Here is a 13754-nt window from a genome sequence, read left to right as displayed (position 1 = left end):
CGGATTATACAAACCAATATCCTCTTTGACTGGTAAAATGTTGTGGGGAGATCTTGATTCTAGGTCATTATAGAGTTGGAGATGGGTTTTTTCCAAATGTTTTCCTCCCTGTTGAAGGGAATGTTTTCAGAATCTCTCAAGTGATTGATAATTAGGCTCTCCCTCAAGAAACTGTCTATTGTGACTGAGACATTCCCAGTTGTGAATCTCTTTTTGGGGGAAGATTATTGATACATTTATAGAGAAGAAATCATGGCAAAATCTTGAATCCTCGGATTTAACAGACCCCTTGAAATGTAGTTTTAGGCCTGGGTATATTATAAACATTGCATTGGTCTCAGGCTACTCTGGGATGATGATCTCCACTTAGTGATGGATAAAGATCAACTGTCCATGCTGATTAGTTTATATGTAGAGTATCAGCATTACAGCTGGTCTTAAAATACAATTTTATTTTTGTAAAAAAATTCAAAGGCTCCAGTTAGCAGCATCCTTTGAGATGTTGGACCATGAAGTGTTGCTAACATGTCTATAGATGCTAGAAGCGATGGATAGGAGCCACGCTTGAATGGCTCAAAAAGTTCCATTTGGGAAGACTTAAAGGGTAATACAGGTTCATAGCTCATCTGCACCTCAAACCCTCTTGTCTGGGGTGTAGACAGATTCTGTTCTTTTACCCCTAGTTTTCAGGGTCTATATCTGGTTGCTACATTGCACTGGCATAAATATGCAGCTAGCATTAAACTCAAAGTTTCTGTTTCATTTGTCTTAATCAGTTGATTACTCTGCTTTCCCAGACTGTTTGAAAGAGAGGCTTGGATAAGAATTATCTTACTCAAGCTCAAACTTGGTAAGACAGATATGATGCAGGCCAGTTGGGGAAGCAACCAAAAGAAACAGAAAATATCTGACCATTTAACTGTGGAGATTTGCCTACCTTTTGTGGGTTTCAGGGGTCCTTTTAAATCTTCAGCTGTTAAATGGCAAACATTTTTCCTTCTGTTTCTGGCCAGGAAGCTGCAACAATTTCCCTTGGATGTTGACCATTCTAACATCATCCATGAATATGTCACCTGCAGACTGGATTATTCCAATCCACTCTGCACAGAACTACATTTGTACATTTCTCAGAAACTTCAGTTAGTGCAGAATGCAGTTGCCAGCTTACTTAGTTTTGAATCCAATATGGATCTCTATGCAGCACACACTTCCTTCTGAAATGCTGTTCAAGGTGTTGAGATTAGACCTGGACAGTCTAAATATTTGATGTGATTAAAATGTTATCAAATTTAGTTCTGAAGACTATGCATGAATCATTTGTGAACTGATCACTATTTCTAAAAATGCATTCATTATTTGTAAGTATTCATGGAATAGTTCACAAAAACAAATGTCAAACTATCTGTTGCTTCTGAACTGTTCACACCCCTGTTTGCTAACTGTTGGTAGTATGATTGGTAACTTAAGTCATATGGCATTGCTTCTTTTTCTTGAAATAAATGGGAAGATCATTGAGGCCTCTTAAATAGGGACCGAGAAGCCTAATTTTAGGCACCTATTTTTGAAAATCTTAGCCATGGTTTTTAAAATTACAAAGTAGTAATAATTAAAGACACAAACCTGAGCTAAAGCAACACAGCTACATATCTGTCTGGCATTTAGAATGACATATAGCTAACTGCATATGATATATGATTAAGTTATCCTTAAAGGTCCTCAACTTGGCTAATGTATTGTTGTCTTTCCTAGAAAAAGTACATACCTCCCTATTTCCTTAGTCATTAGTATGGCTGTATGCATGACAGGCAGTGGTTATCAGAAAGCCACTATATTTGACATCATCTCCAATCTGTTTTTCCTTCTACCAGGATTTCCTGATTATGCAGTGAAAAGATATTTGGTTGATAGTAGAATACAAGACATTTGATGGGGAAACAAAACAACATTTAAATTGAATGCATGCCGGTGGGGAGGGAAGCTCCCTCATTAACAGAATAATTGAGCTGTTAGTTAATTTTACTTGTTATCTGTAGAAAAGAGCAAAAAACTTCCAAGGGATCAATATTCTTCCCTTAAATGATTAAAAGAACAACAAAAAGGGTTTGTATCTGAGATGTATTTAGTAATTATGTTCCTGACACCTTTTTTCATTTCATACAAGGCAGACATATAAAAAAATTACTGGTAATTTACTCAACACTATAAAAGTGTCAGCTATTCCTGATCAGTAAGTTGCTGCCCCACCCCCCAGCGTTATTAGCTGCAATTTCTCCTAATTGATAATTAATACCTTTATCTTTGTTAAATGTCATTACTGGTGTATCAACACTTCCAGTTTTCTACAATCAATATGTTTTACTGTTAGTGTAAATAATTCATAAAATTAATTTAAAAATACACTGGTAAAATGAAGTTTACATTTCATTTATTTTTGCATTTATTTTATGGTGCTTTACAATCTTGCCCTCTACCCCCCACTATAACCAGTCAGATTTGCAATAAATAACTATTAAAGCTATATAACAACATTCTTCGTATTTAAACGTAATTTGTCACGGAACATGATTATACCAAGATAACACAAAATAGCAACCAGTTCACAGCTGTGCAATAAATATCACCTCTTTTTTTTCAAATTAACTTTAATAAATCTTTAATTGATCAGTAAAACTAAATTCTCTTTCTTTATCTTCAGTTTAAAAAACTGAGTTAACTCATTTATGTTTGTGGGTTAATTTAAATTAAATTGATGATGTCTTTAAGGCAATAAGAAGCATATGAGCATACAGACAAGGGGCCTGAGAGTGTTAGCCCAGTGTGACTACCTAATAGAACATATTGGCAAATTGCCTTGGAACTGCTGTATGAAATATAACACAGTAATCACATTACTTAGGCATTCTCTCCCACCCATCTCCTTCCCATGCTTAATTAATTCAGTAACACTCCAATATGGGAAAGACAAAGGATGGGGTTTTATTTACGCAACATAACCGTATTCCAATATACCAGCATTCGACTTGATGTGTGCAACTTTTGTACAATAGGACCCAATTCTATTAGACTAAAGACAGAGTAACAACTAAGGACTTCAGAATCTGATCATTAATAATATCCTATTTTGAGCCTTCTAGAAAGAAAACCCAACTGGGGGGAATAACATCTCATTCCAACAAATAAGACTGATGGTTTACAATGGGACATTTTTGGATGCAATTATCTTCCCAACAGGCAGAGTTCCTATTTCTCTCAAGTGGGCAACAGAGACCCAGGTTAATTACTTCGGACTCTAATCTATGAGACGCTGAGTACCTACAACACCCTTTGGAGTCTCTAGGGACTCACTCTTTGGCGTCTCTATGGATGTGCTGAAGCTCAGAAAAAAAGGCTCATAACTTCTACAATATGAATACTTTATTGTGTGCTAATACCATTGTAACACAAACAGAAATAGGGAGATAAAATATTCAAATCTTAGTCTTTATTCCGGAAAATACAGAATTAGTGGGAATACTTGCCTGAGAAAAGACTTTAGGGTTTGTCCCGATAATAACTGGACAGTAACTCAGATTATGCTACTGCATGGTCCCTTGATGACTAATGCATTCGTAACAACTTTATATGTAACAGAACCATCATCATAATCCCATATGCACATATTCTATTGGCAGACACCCACCTCCATTTTTGAATATCAAGACATTGACTATTAACCTCTGTCTAGACGAAGACTACCATGTAATGAGATGTGGAGGTGCCCAGAGCTGAGGCTGTTATACCTTTGCTGCACCTGGAAAGGTCCCAGCTAGCATTATGTGCTCTTGGCAAGAAATGTCACTTAATGAGCAAGCAGCTGCACCCTGTACTAGCTTCAGTTTCCCTATAATCTCAAGGTGAAGCTGACATACAGAACATTACAGTAGTTTAGTCTCAAGGTGAACAAGGCAAGTCAGTCTCATCTCACTAAGTGCAGACAGAAGAAATCTCTCTTGATCAGATTTTAAATCCTGAATCGTCCTAGGATATTATCACCAGCAAACTAAATCCCGGAGTTACAAATGGAGACTGTACTCCCTAAATCAGCAGCATCAATGTAAACCTCACCAATTCTTGTCATTGCTTCCCCCAATCTATCTATATACCTCAGCCATGAATGGATTTTCCCTCAACCCACTCACTCTCATCCAGATTCATGCAGACTTGGTGTCACCTATTTCATTGCATTGGTAGGGCTGATTGGATGGAAACATATAAGTGGGTATCCTCAGCACACAGAAGTCATCACAGCCTATGTCTCTTTATTAACCTCCTAGCAGTCTCTCATACATATAGGAGACTGAGAGAAGAGGTGATGAAATGGAGCCCTGTGATACCCCTCAGGAGTCCTTAAGATAAAACTACCCTCTGGGATCTCTCCCAATACAAAACATCAGAGTCTATCACAAGTGAGTTCTTCTATTCCTGTTAAAGATCACAAGCAATCAAGAATACTGCACTGTCAATTATATCAGGAGCTGTTGACAGATCATGAACAGGAAAAGTTCTGACCATGAGAAAAATTTGACTGTAATCAGCTGGAGATGGCCTGCATTAACCAAGCTATGCACTACCAAGGAACAGGTCTGCAAATGGAGACAAAGGGCAATTTCTTCATCTCCTCTGCAGTAACAATCATACAGCCTCATAAACTCCATGTGTCACTAAGAGTCAGATTCAACACGAGGCATCCTGTACCAGCACTATAGCTGTGCCTCCTCTTGCTTTATCTGTTGCAGGACACCTGTAAAGATGCTGCTGCTACTAGAGATGAGATGATTCTAAAGCCACATCAAGCCATCAGCAATGTGGTCAGTCACCTAAACAACGTCCTTCATCAAGTCTCTCTGGTGCCACACTAATTCTATGCACCTCTCAGGACACTCATTGAACACGCCCTCCACCCCAATAGGAAAGGGGCACATTGACCCTAAATTTCATCAAAGAATCAGCTCACCCTGGCATCCATAGTGGTAGTCAAATACCTGGTATTTCTCTATACTTTTTGTGTTGTGATACTGGGATCAGACCAGGGTTACTTTGGTTTCTAATGGCTTCAGAATCAATATTAATAGACCTACATATGCTGTTATCATAGATTATTAGGGTTGGAAGTGACCTCAGGAGATCATCTAGTCCAACCCCCTGCTCAAAGCAGGACCAATCCCCAACTAAATCCCCAAATGGCCCCCTTAAGGGTTGAACTCACAACCCTGGGTTTAGCAGGCCAATGCTCAAACCACTGAGCTATCCCTGTTACATACATATGAGCTGTATGTAACAGCACTAGTACTAAATACCCCTCTTGCCATACCAATGCAGGATGGCTTTTTCCTAATGATACTACCATCTGTGTTCAGTAGGTTTTGAAGGGTACCCAGCTTTCCATCCAGAATACTGAGGGCCAGACTCATTTGTGGTGTAACTTGATGGCTGTCAGTAGAGTTAAAGCAGAGATGAATTTGACTCATGTTGTTTAAATAACCAGAAGTTCTCAGGTTCCATTCCCTTCAGGTATGCTAGTGAAGGGGCACAAATAGCTGTTAATGGACTATGACTCACTCATCCAGGTGGGTATTCTCCAGGTGAGGCCTCACACAGTTCCTCAATGTGCTGAAATGCAAAGTGCCAATTGGCAAAATAACATACAACTCTGCTACTAATATGAAACATATGAAGCCAAAAGCACAAGCAAATCCTAGGAGGGAAAATAAAGCAAGCAGAAGGCAAACATCCCTTTCAGAATAAAAGAACATGACTAAATCAGTGAAGCGCTGGTAATACACCAGGAGGAAAGACATGAAAACTAAAACAACAACAGAGACAGAGTACTTGAAGGTTGCCTGTTTGCACTCTTTTAGTAAGCTTAGTTGCAGTTTTGCTGGGTTAAGGTCCACCTACATGGATCTGATGCTATACAAGATACACACAGCTCAATAAATATGTATGCTACTGTTTATAGTTTAAGATGAGTTTACTTTTAATTAAATACATTTGGAAATAAAAGGGTTAACACTAGAGATGGGCAGGAAACAGTTTGCATATTCCACAAAATTTTTCAATATTTTGAAATTTTTTTCCTATCTAGGACAAAAAAGTTGAAATCACCAAAGCTTTCATGTAGTGAAAAGCAAATAAACAAACAAATAAATAGAATATCAGTTCAGGTCAATCAAAATGTTTCATTGCTAATTTCCAAATGTTTCATTTCAATTTCAACTTTTTTTCCCATTATTAATATATATAATTTAAATTTCAAAATGAAAAGTTGTTTTCAAACTGAAAACAACAGATTTTTTTTTAAGAAATGTTGAAATGTCCCATTTCAGTTATTTTGAACATTTTTTATTTCACACTTTTTTCAGAACAGGAAATTCATTGAAACTGACCCTTTCGCACAAAAATGTCCAGCATTTTCTGATGAAAAAAAAATTTCATTGAAACATTCCTGACCAGTTTAGTTACTACTCAGACAGGCCTTTGTGAAAAAATATCTATATAAATAAATACAAGCACATTTCATTCTTGTGTTTTCCAATGCTCTAAGTTCTATTCTAAGAATTCTCCACATTCCCAAGTGGGACCTGACTGTATGAAAAGTACAATATACAGTAGAATTAACTTTTTTATTCAGCCGTTTCTACTGTTCCATACACAGGTCACAACCTCTAACCTCTTGTTTATTTCTTCCCATGTTGACCTTTCACTGAAGCACAAGGCTAATTTTGTGCTCCAGTGACCAAGAATGGGAATTTGTCACTTTATTCAAAAAGGAATGAATACAGGTATGTCTGGCATTCTCAGCTGGGCTTAACACTTTCCATGCTAAAACAGTCAAATATCTGAGTGATCTTTATTAGGAAACATCTTTTTTGAAGTTGTGCTATTTTTTATAACAAAAGAACCTTGCTTCTTTTGTCTGGAAAAGGATTTTTCTTTTTCTGTGCACAGTTGGGTACAGTTTTCTTTGTTGCAAAATACAATGAACCAAAAAGAAGAAAATGACAGGCTAGAGGTCCATACAATTTGCAGTGGTTCTAAGGGAGAACATACATTAGTGCTAGGAAATAAACTCCATCTTAATTGTCTGCTGTACAAACAAAGTTTTACATGTTATCTTGGACTGGGAGAAAAATAGCTAATTTCATCAATAAGATGGCAGTAATGAATTCTTACAGAATAATCATAATAAGTATGTGCAAAGCAAGCTAGGCTTCTCACGTTGAGTTATAAAATATAATTCTTTGCCCTATGCATTTACTCTCACTGATACCTGTCTATGCATTCAAATCTGTGTGGGAAGGTTCATTTTTTCAATTTCATGCTTTGTAAGGGAAAATGCTGAAAGTGAAAATTATTATGATGCAGGCAGGCCTGTGCAGGATTCTATGCAATACATAAGCCCCGTGTTGGGACCCACCAATAGAGCAGGATACCATCAGAGAACGAATGGGAGACCATTTAGGACAGGAGTGAGTGGCAGGCGATGGGCTGAAGTTTCTGTGGTTACTTACCAACATGAAAAAGTAGCACAGGGAGGCTGTTTTCACTACATCAGCCTATAGGTTGGAGTAGTGGCTGCAAGTGCACCTTGGCCCAAAGTTGAGGCTAGATTTCACTTCCCAAACCCCCAACTCAATACAGCCCAATTACTCAGATTTGATGAGTTTCCAGCTTTGGGTCTAAAACTAAAAGTTAAAAAGAGGTTTCTTCTCCCCTGCAACCCTCCATCCCCCAAGTGCTGAAACTGTTTGCAAGGGAGGGCAATGAACCATATAGTCTCCCAAACTCTCTGGGAGTTCATTCTTGGGAACATACACTTTTCAGATGGGCACAGAGGTTCCAATGTAATTCAAGACAGTTTTTAAGCACAGATCCTACTCTTCTTTTTTTATTAGTGTAAAGCTGAAATGACTGCCTGAGTTGCTCCATGGCACCGAGTTCATGGCTGTCACTCTTAGCACTATAAGGATCAAGAACAAGGCACATGTGCAAGGAATGCTATCAGCTGCTCAATGTTGAGTCTGCCAGTTGGGGTATTCACAGGGGGCTGTAGGTAAAATGTAGGAACGATGACAAGAGTCACTTAGTTTTATTCCCACTGGTTTGCAATTCAAAGCTTCTGAGATACTGCAGTTGTTTCCTAATAAGAAAATACAGGGGTGAGTGATACAGTGTGATAACTGTAATGGCAACTGCTTTAGATGTCATACTGACATCACTCCAGTATTCTAGAGAGGCACAATGTAATAATATCTTTGCCATTTCATCAGCTGAGAGCCCCTACTCAGAAAACTCAGTCCTACACCTAAACTACAACATGGTTTCCAAATTCATTTTAAACGTGGTTTGACCTGTCTGCTGTTTGCCCAAATCATGTTGAAACTAATCACCTGACCTAAGGGAGATTCCTGACCATGAAGGAACATAAGTCAAGGCAGACTAGTTTCAGCAAATGTGGCTCCCTGCCCAGCATAGCACTTTAGCACTATAATTCCACAAGAAGCACAAATTCAAGCCTCATCTAGCTAAAGTGGTGGTGATTTGTACTTGTGGTATTTATTTATTTATTCTGTATTTATAAAGCTGTCATCTCCATAGCATCCAGGCATTTTTAGACACAGCTAAGAACATGGTCCTCTGACAGATCCAAGGAGAGAGAAAACACTTGAAGCTAGATCCTTTGCTGGTGTAAATCAGCTTTCCCCAAAGTGTGGGGCACAGTGCAAAGGACTAGTGCAGGTGGGGAGAACAGTGCAGAAGATGTATCCATTATGACAGGCTTTGCTTTCACAACGCATGGCAGGGCTGTAAGAAGTACAACTGCTTTCATTTTAATGAACAGGGCACTCTCCTTTCAAAAGTGTGGAAATGCTGGTGTAAATAGAAATTTATACTATCAGATAATCTAGTCCTTTATCTATGCACAGCATGCATACGCCTATATGTAAGGGGACTGTTGGCCCCTTACTAAAACTCAGTGAGGGTTTTTGGTTGGCTAGGTCCCAGTAACAAAAGGAAGGGGAAGGGTCGATGGGAAACCAGGACCCTGAGACTGACGGTCCCCAGGGGCAATGGGGAGAGGCCAATGCTCCAGGTCAGCCTGATTGACAGGGCAGACAGGCTAATAACAGAGTCAGGGGGTCAGAAAGGTCCCATCCTCTGTGTGAGCCTGTATTGCCCTAGGTCAGACAGACAGAGTGGGGCTGAGCTAAGGAGAGAGCAGACCCTGTGCTGGGAGCAGGGCTGCAGCCACAGAGCCAGAGGCACAGCCCAGGGAGAGCAGACCCTGTGCAGGGAGCAGGGCTGCAGCCACAGAGCCAGAGGCACAACCCAGGGAGAGCAGACCCTGTGCAGGGAGCAGGGCTGCAGCCACAGAGCCATAGGGGCCAGAGAAGCAGGCCGGGGGCTGGAGGCAGAGCAGCAGCATCAGTGCTGAGGCAGAGTGGAGCCAGAACTAGAACAGTGGAGCTGGAGCTGGGGTTGGGGCTGGAGCAGTCTGGAACCGGGTGCTGTGAGCAACTAGGGCCAGCCAAGGGGGAAGCCTGGGCAAAGGGCTCAGCGCAGAAAGACACCCACAGCCAAGGGTCCTTGTAGGCCAGACTGGGAAGGGGATCTTAACCCAATGTGGGGGCTGACGCAGGGAAGAAGGGTCCCACCACCCAAAGCCCGGAGGTGTGTGGCCACCACCAGATCAAGTGTCCAACCCACAGCATCCCTGCAGCACAGCCAGGGCCAGAGAAGGAGGCCTGGGACCTACAAGGAACAGACTGTGAACTGCCCTGACATTCCAGAGACACTGGACACTGTGTAATGTTCCCTGACACAGAGAGGGGTGATGTGTTTTCCTTTAACCTTGCCCATTTTTCCTTATTCTTTTTTAAAATTAATTGCTGATTAAATAAATTGGCTTTACATTGCATGTAATGATCAGTGGGTCAGGAAAGTGTCCAGTGCAGAGAGAGTACACCGGAATGGGGACACCCTAACCTAGAGGTTGGGAACTTTTCAGAAGTGGTGTGCCGAGTCTTCATTTATTCACTCTAATTTAAGGTTTTGCGTGCCAGTAATACATTTTAACATTTTTAGAAGGTCTCTTTCTATAAGTCTATAATATATAACTAAGCTATTGTTGTATGTAAAGTAAATCAGGTTTTTAAAATGTTTAAGAAGCTTCATTTAAAATTAAATTAAAATGCATAGCCCCCCGGACCGGTGGCCAGGACCTGGGCAGTGTTAGTGCCACTGAAAATCAGCTCGCAGGCCGCCTTTGGCACGCATGCCATAGTTTTGCCTACCCATTGCCCTAGCCCCTGTCCTAGGGGACCACAGCAAGGTTGGGGGTCGAGCCCCCCAAGAATCCTGGGCCCAGCATTGTTGGTGTTACAATGGCTCTGCCAGACAGGAGTGGAAGGGGAGTCCTTGAGGGCAGGGAGACCTCTGGGTAAAGGAAGTGGGAGCGAGGACTCAGATCCTTCCGCTAGCCCATTTCACTGCGGTACTGCAGAAGCCAGGAAAGTTCCCCACAATGGCGAGACCATTCCCCCACCTACATATATGATATATACCTCATTTTCATTACATAATGTGGGTAATTATATACAGGGCCGGCTCCAGGCACCAGCCGACCAAGCACATGCTTGGAGCGGCACCTTGGGGTGGTGCGGGGCGGGGCAGTGCTAAGGGTTGTTTTTTTGGGGGGGTGCAGCGAGGCGGCGCTAGAGGGGTTTTTTTTGTTTGTTTGTTTTTGTTTTGGCGGTGCGGCGCTCGTGGGGGTGGGGGCTTCGGGTGGCGTGGCACTCGGGAGGCGGGGATTGCGGTGGCACGGCGCTCATGGGGGTGGGGGCTTCAGGTGGCGCGGCGCTCAGGAGTTTTGGCGGCACGACGCTAAGGTGGGGCGGGGGCTTCGGCGGTGCAGTGTGGCGTTCGGGGGGGGCAGGGGGTTCCGTGGCACGGCGCTGGGGGGGGGGGGTTCAGCAGCACGGCGCTCGCAGGGGGAGGGGGTTACGGTGGGGCAGCACTCTTTTTTTTTCGCTTGGGGCGGCAAAAAAGTTAGACCCGGCCCTGATTATATATACAGAGCAATCTTTGCTGTTCTGCACCTTGTGTGGCCACTTACACCTACGCAAAGGGAGCACAAAGCGGGTGTAAAGTGCTACCATTCTGAGCTGGTAGCATTTTACACTCACTTTGCACAGGTGTCATTGATTGCACAAGATGCAAGGTACTGGAAAATCAGGAACAAAATAATCCCGGCTAGTCCTGACATTTGCACATTTACCTCTGCATGTTTGGCTATCTGAAGGAATAGTGAAAGCTGGGGAAGAGAAGAGAGAAAAGAAACCACAATAAAAACCAGTGTTTTACATGGAAGCTTACCCTCTGTGAGCACATGCGTGCTCAGATTCTGATCTTTCAAAATTTCTGCATCCCTTAGGTTGCATTCATTCACTCCAGAATAACTCTTCTTGTGATAGATGAACTGGAACAAGTGTGGGCTTCCTCACAGCCACTTCCTGTCAAACTGCCCTGTGTTAAGCAGCAAGCTGTGCAGTGAAATGGAAGGACGCACAAAGTCCAGTTTTCCCTTATCCCTTCCCCATGGCAACCTGACCAAAACCAGTGACCCCTGGCAGCACAGCTGAGGCCTGAAACTGTGCTGAATTAGTCAGAAAGGGCATCTTCTGACCCCTACCAGCAGAATCCGAAAGGAAACATGAGACCTGTAACTGCAGAATCACTCGTCCAAAGTTGTGTTTATACTGTATATAGACAACATGGGTCAGACTCATTCATGAAACGAGTTTAATGATTTACCAGCATAATTTAAAGCGACTGACAGGGGCATCTGTAACTATTCAGTTTATAGTTCTGCAATTAGGTGAATTTACATTAAATCAATCAAAGAAACATAAACGTATTGCACCTTCTTGAATTAAGTATTGAAACTAATTTTTTTTTACATGGTTGACCTTTGTCAGCTCCATGTGAATTGAACTAATGATGAGTCACTGAACTAGCAAATTACCTTCTCATAGCTGTTGACAGGGACAGCAAGAAATCTACACATTTTTAAATAAATATAAAATGATCTCTGAGTTACTGTATATTAATTGCTTAGTGTGTGCTGTTCCCATCCTTGTCGACATCCAGAAATCTTTGAAAGCAAGAAGGGAAAAAAATGAGGTCCTGTTTTTCATGTTGCTGTTTGTTTAAGTAAGAGTCCTATGACAGAATGTGTTAAAAATGTAAACACCAGGTGAGCTGAAGAGCTTTGGTTAAATAAACATAGCAGTGGTTATTTCTTTTGCTTCTGACCACACGAGGAACATATTGGACTTTAATGGATTTCGTCCCTTTTGCACTCAACATTGACACGGTCTCTATCTTGGTCAGTGTTGTTGCCATAAAACCAGACTTCTATAACACTTCTGCACTGCTGATTCTTCATCTTGCAGCAATGAGGTTGACCAATAATTTATTACACAGAACACTGTCTTTAACTCTTATGACTATATTGGCCATTTGGAGCACAGCTAATCAGAGCACTGAATTCATTTTTGAGTGAGAGCAACTTACAGTTAACAACTCTTGCAAATGCATATGAACAGCATTTTAATTTCAGGATGAGCCTCAGAGGTGGTTTAGCAGAATCTTGGCTCATATAAATAACTGCCTACTTAGCCTATGAGCTATTCCTGGGGTAAGGTCCAGTGGACCATAGTTGATTAACACATTGTTGCTGTGGTCATTATTGGCATTTAGATGAGCTACGTGATTAAAATTCAACCTGGCCATCTTAATTTAATCCTTGTTTTACAGTCAGAATGTCCTCACACAGCTTTACTGCACAGATCACAGCTGTTTAAACTGCCTTAAAAGACAGTTCATGTTAGGGAAACATTATTAAAAAAATCACAATAGTCAATAAAAATATTTCTTTCTATATTCTTTATTAAAATAAACTTCTATCATTCCTCACTGAATGCTTTCCCCCTCAATCTTACCTACTCGCCTTTGCTGAGGGCCTTTCTACATTTGAGCTGGTCCTCTGAATCCAACTATTTTGCCTCTGTACCAGTATGTTACCAAACTCTGTTGTTCCTTCTAGTATTTGGCATTTGCTTTTGAATTACGTTTGTCCATCTGTTATTTGTCCTTTTGGTACTGTGTTCTGTCCATTTCCATTTGTTCCTCTGGATTTTCTCTACAATTTTAGCTACAAAACTTTTTGGTGCACAGTTGATTCTGTCTCTCAGCTTAGGAAGACATTCTGTTAAAAATTCGAGAGGCAGGAAAATGTCCCTGAATCTCTTGCACCTGTACTCCGCCTGCTACCTTACCATTCTTTAGGAACTGGCTGATTCTTTTTTGTTCCAATGTTCATTTCTGATAACACATTTCATGAACATATGGAGTAAGTTATGTGAGAGACTTTCTCCCATCTTTGGAAGCTCCAACCATATGAGCAAGGAGGAGGCATTTTCATAGGTATTAAGAAGCCATATCTGATCATGAAAAGAACACAATGCCAGGAGATACTCTTCTTCTGGCTTTGGTTGAGTTTGATCCTTACAAATTTGTTTTTTTTTCTTCAGTGTATGCTTCCATCCCTAAGAGACTCCCCTTAGACTTCCTTTGCCTGATGTGGCTGCCTGATCAAGCCGTGGCCATTATTCTACTCATTCATTCTTCCCAATGATGATATCTGTTTTTCC

At 41.2% G+C, this 13754-nt stretch overlaps 1 long non-coding RNA gene across 2 annotated transcripts in view; it reads right to left on the bottom strand.

Annotated features, from left to right (window-relative positions):
- LOC123369612 overlaps positions 1-13754 on the bottom strand; it is a 252313-nt gene that overhangs the window by 152456 nt on the left and 86103 nt on the right. The window contains exon 1 of one of the 2 annotated variants that reach the window (XR_006579104.1): positions 11416-11555. The exons of the other annotated variant lie outside the window; for it this stretch is intronic. This is a non-coding gene — a long non-coding RNA (uncharacterized LOC123369612). Of the gene's footprint in view, positions 1-11415; positions 11556-13754 lie in introns of those variants that run through there. 2 annotated transcript variants of the gene reach the window in all.

This window comes from Mauremys mutica, chromosome 4 (genome assembly GCF_020497125.1).
Source record: "Mauremys mutica isolate MM-2020 ecotype Southern chromosome 4, ASM2049712v1, whole genome shotgun sequence".
Classification (NCBI taxonomy): Eukaryota; Metazoa; Chordata; order Testudines; family Geoemydidae; genus Mauremys; species Mauremys mutica.
Note: the sequence above shows the minus strand (reverse complement) of the source record. Positions and strands in the feature narration are given on the sequence as shown.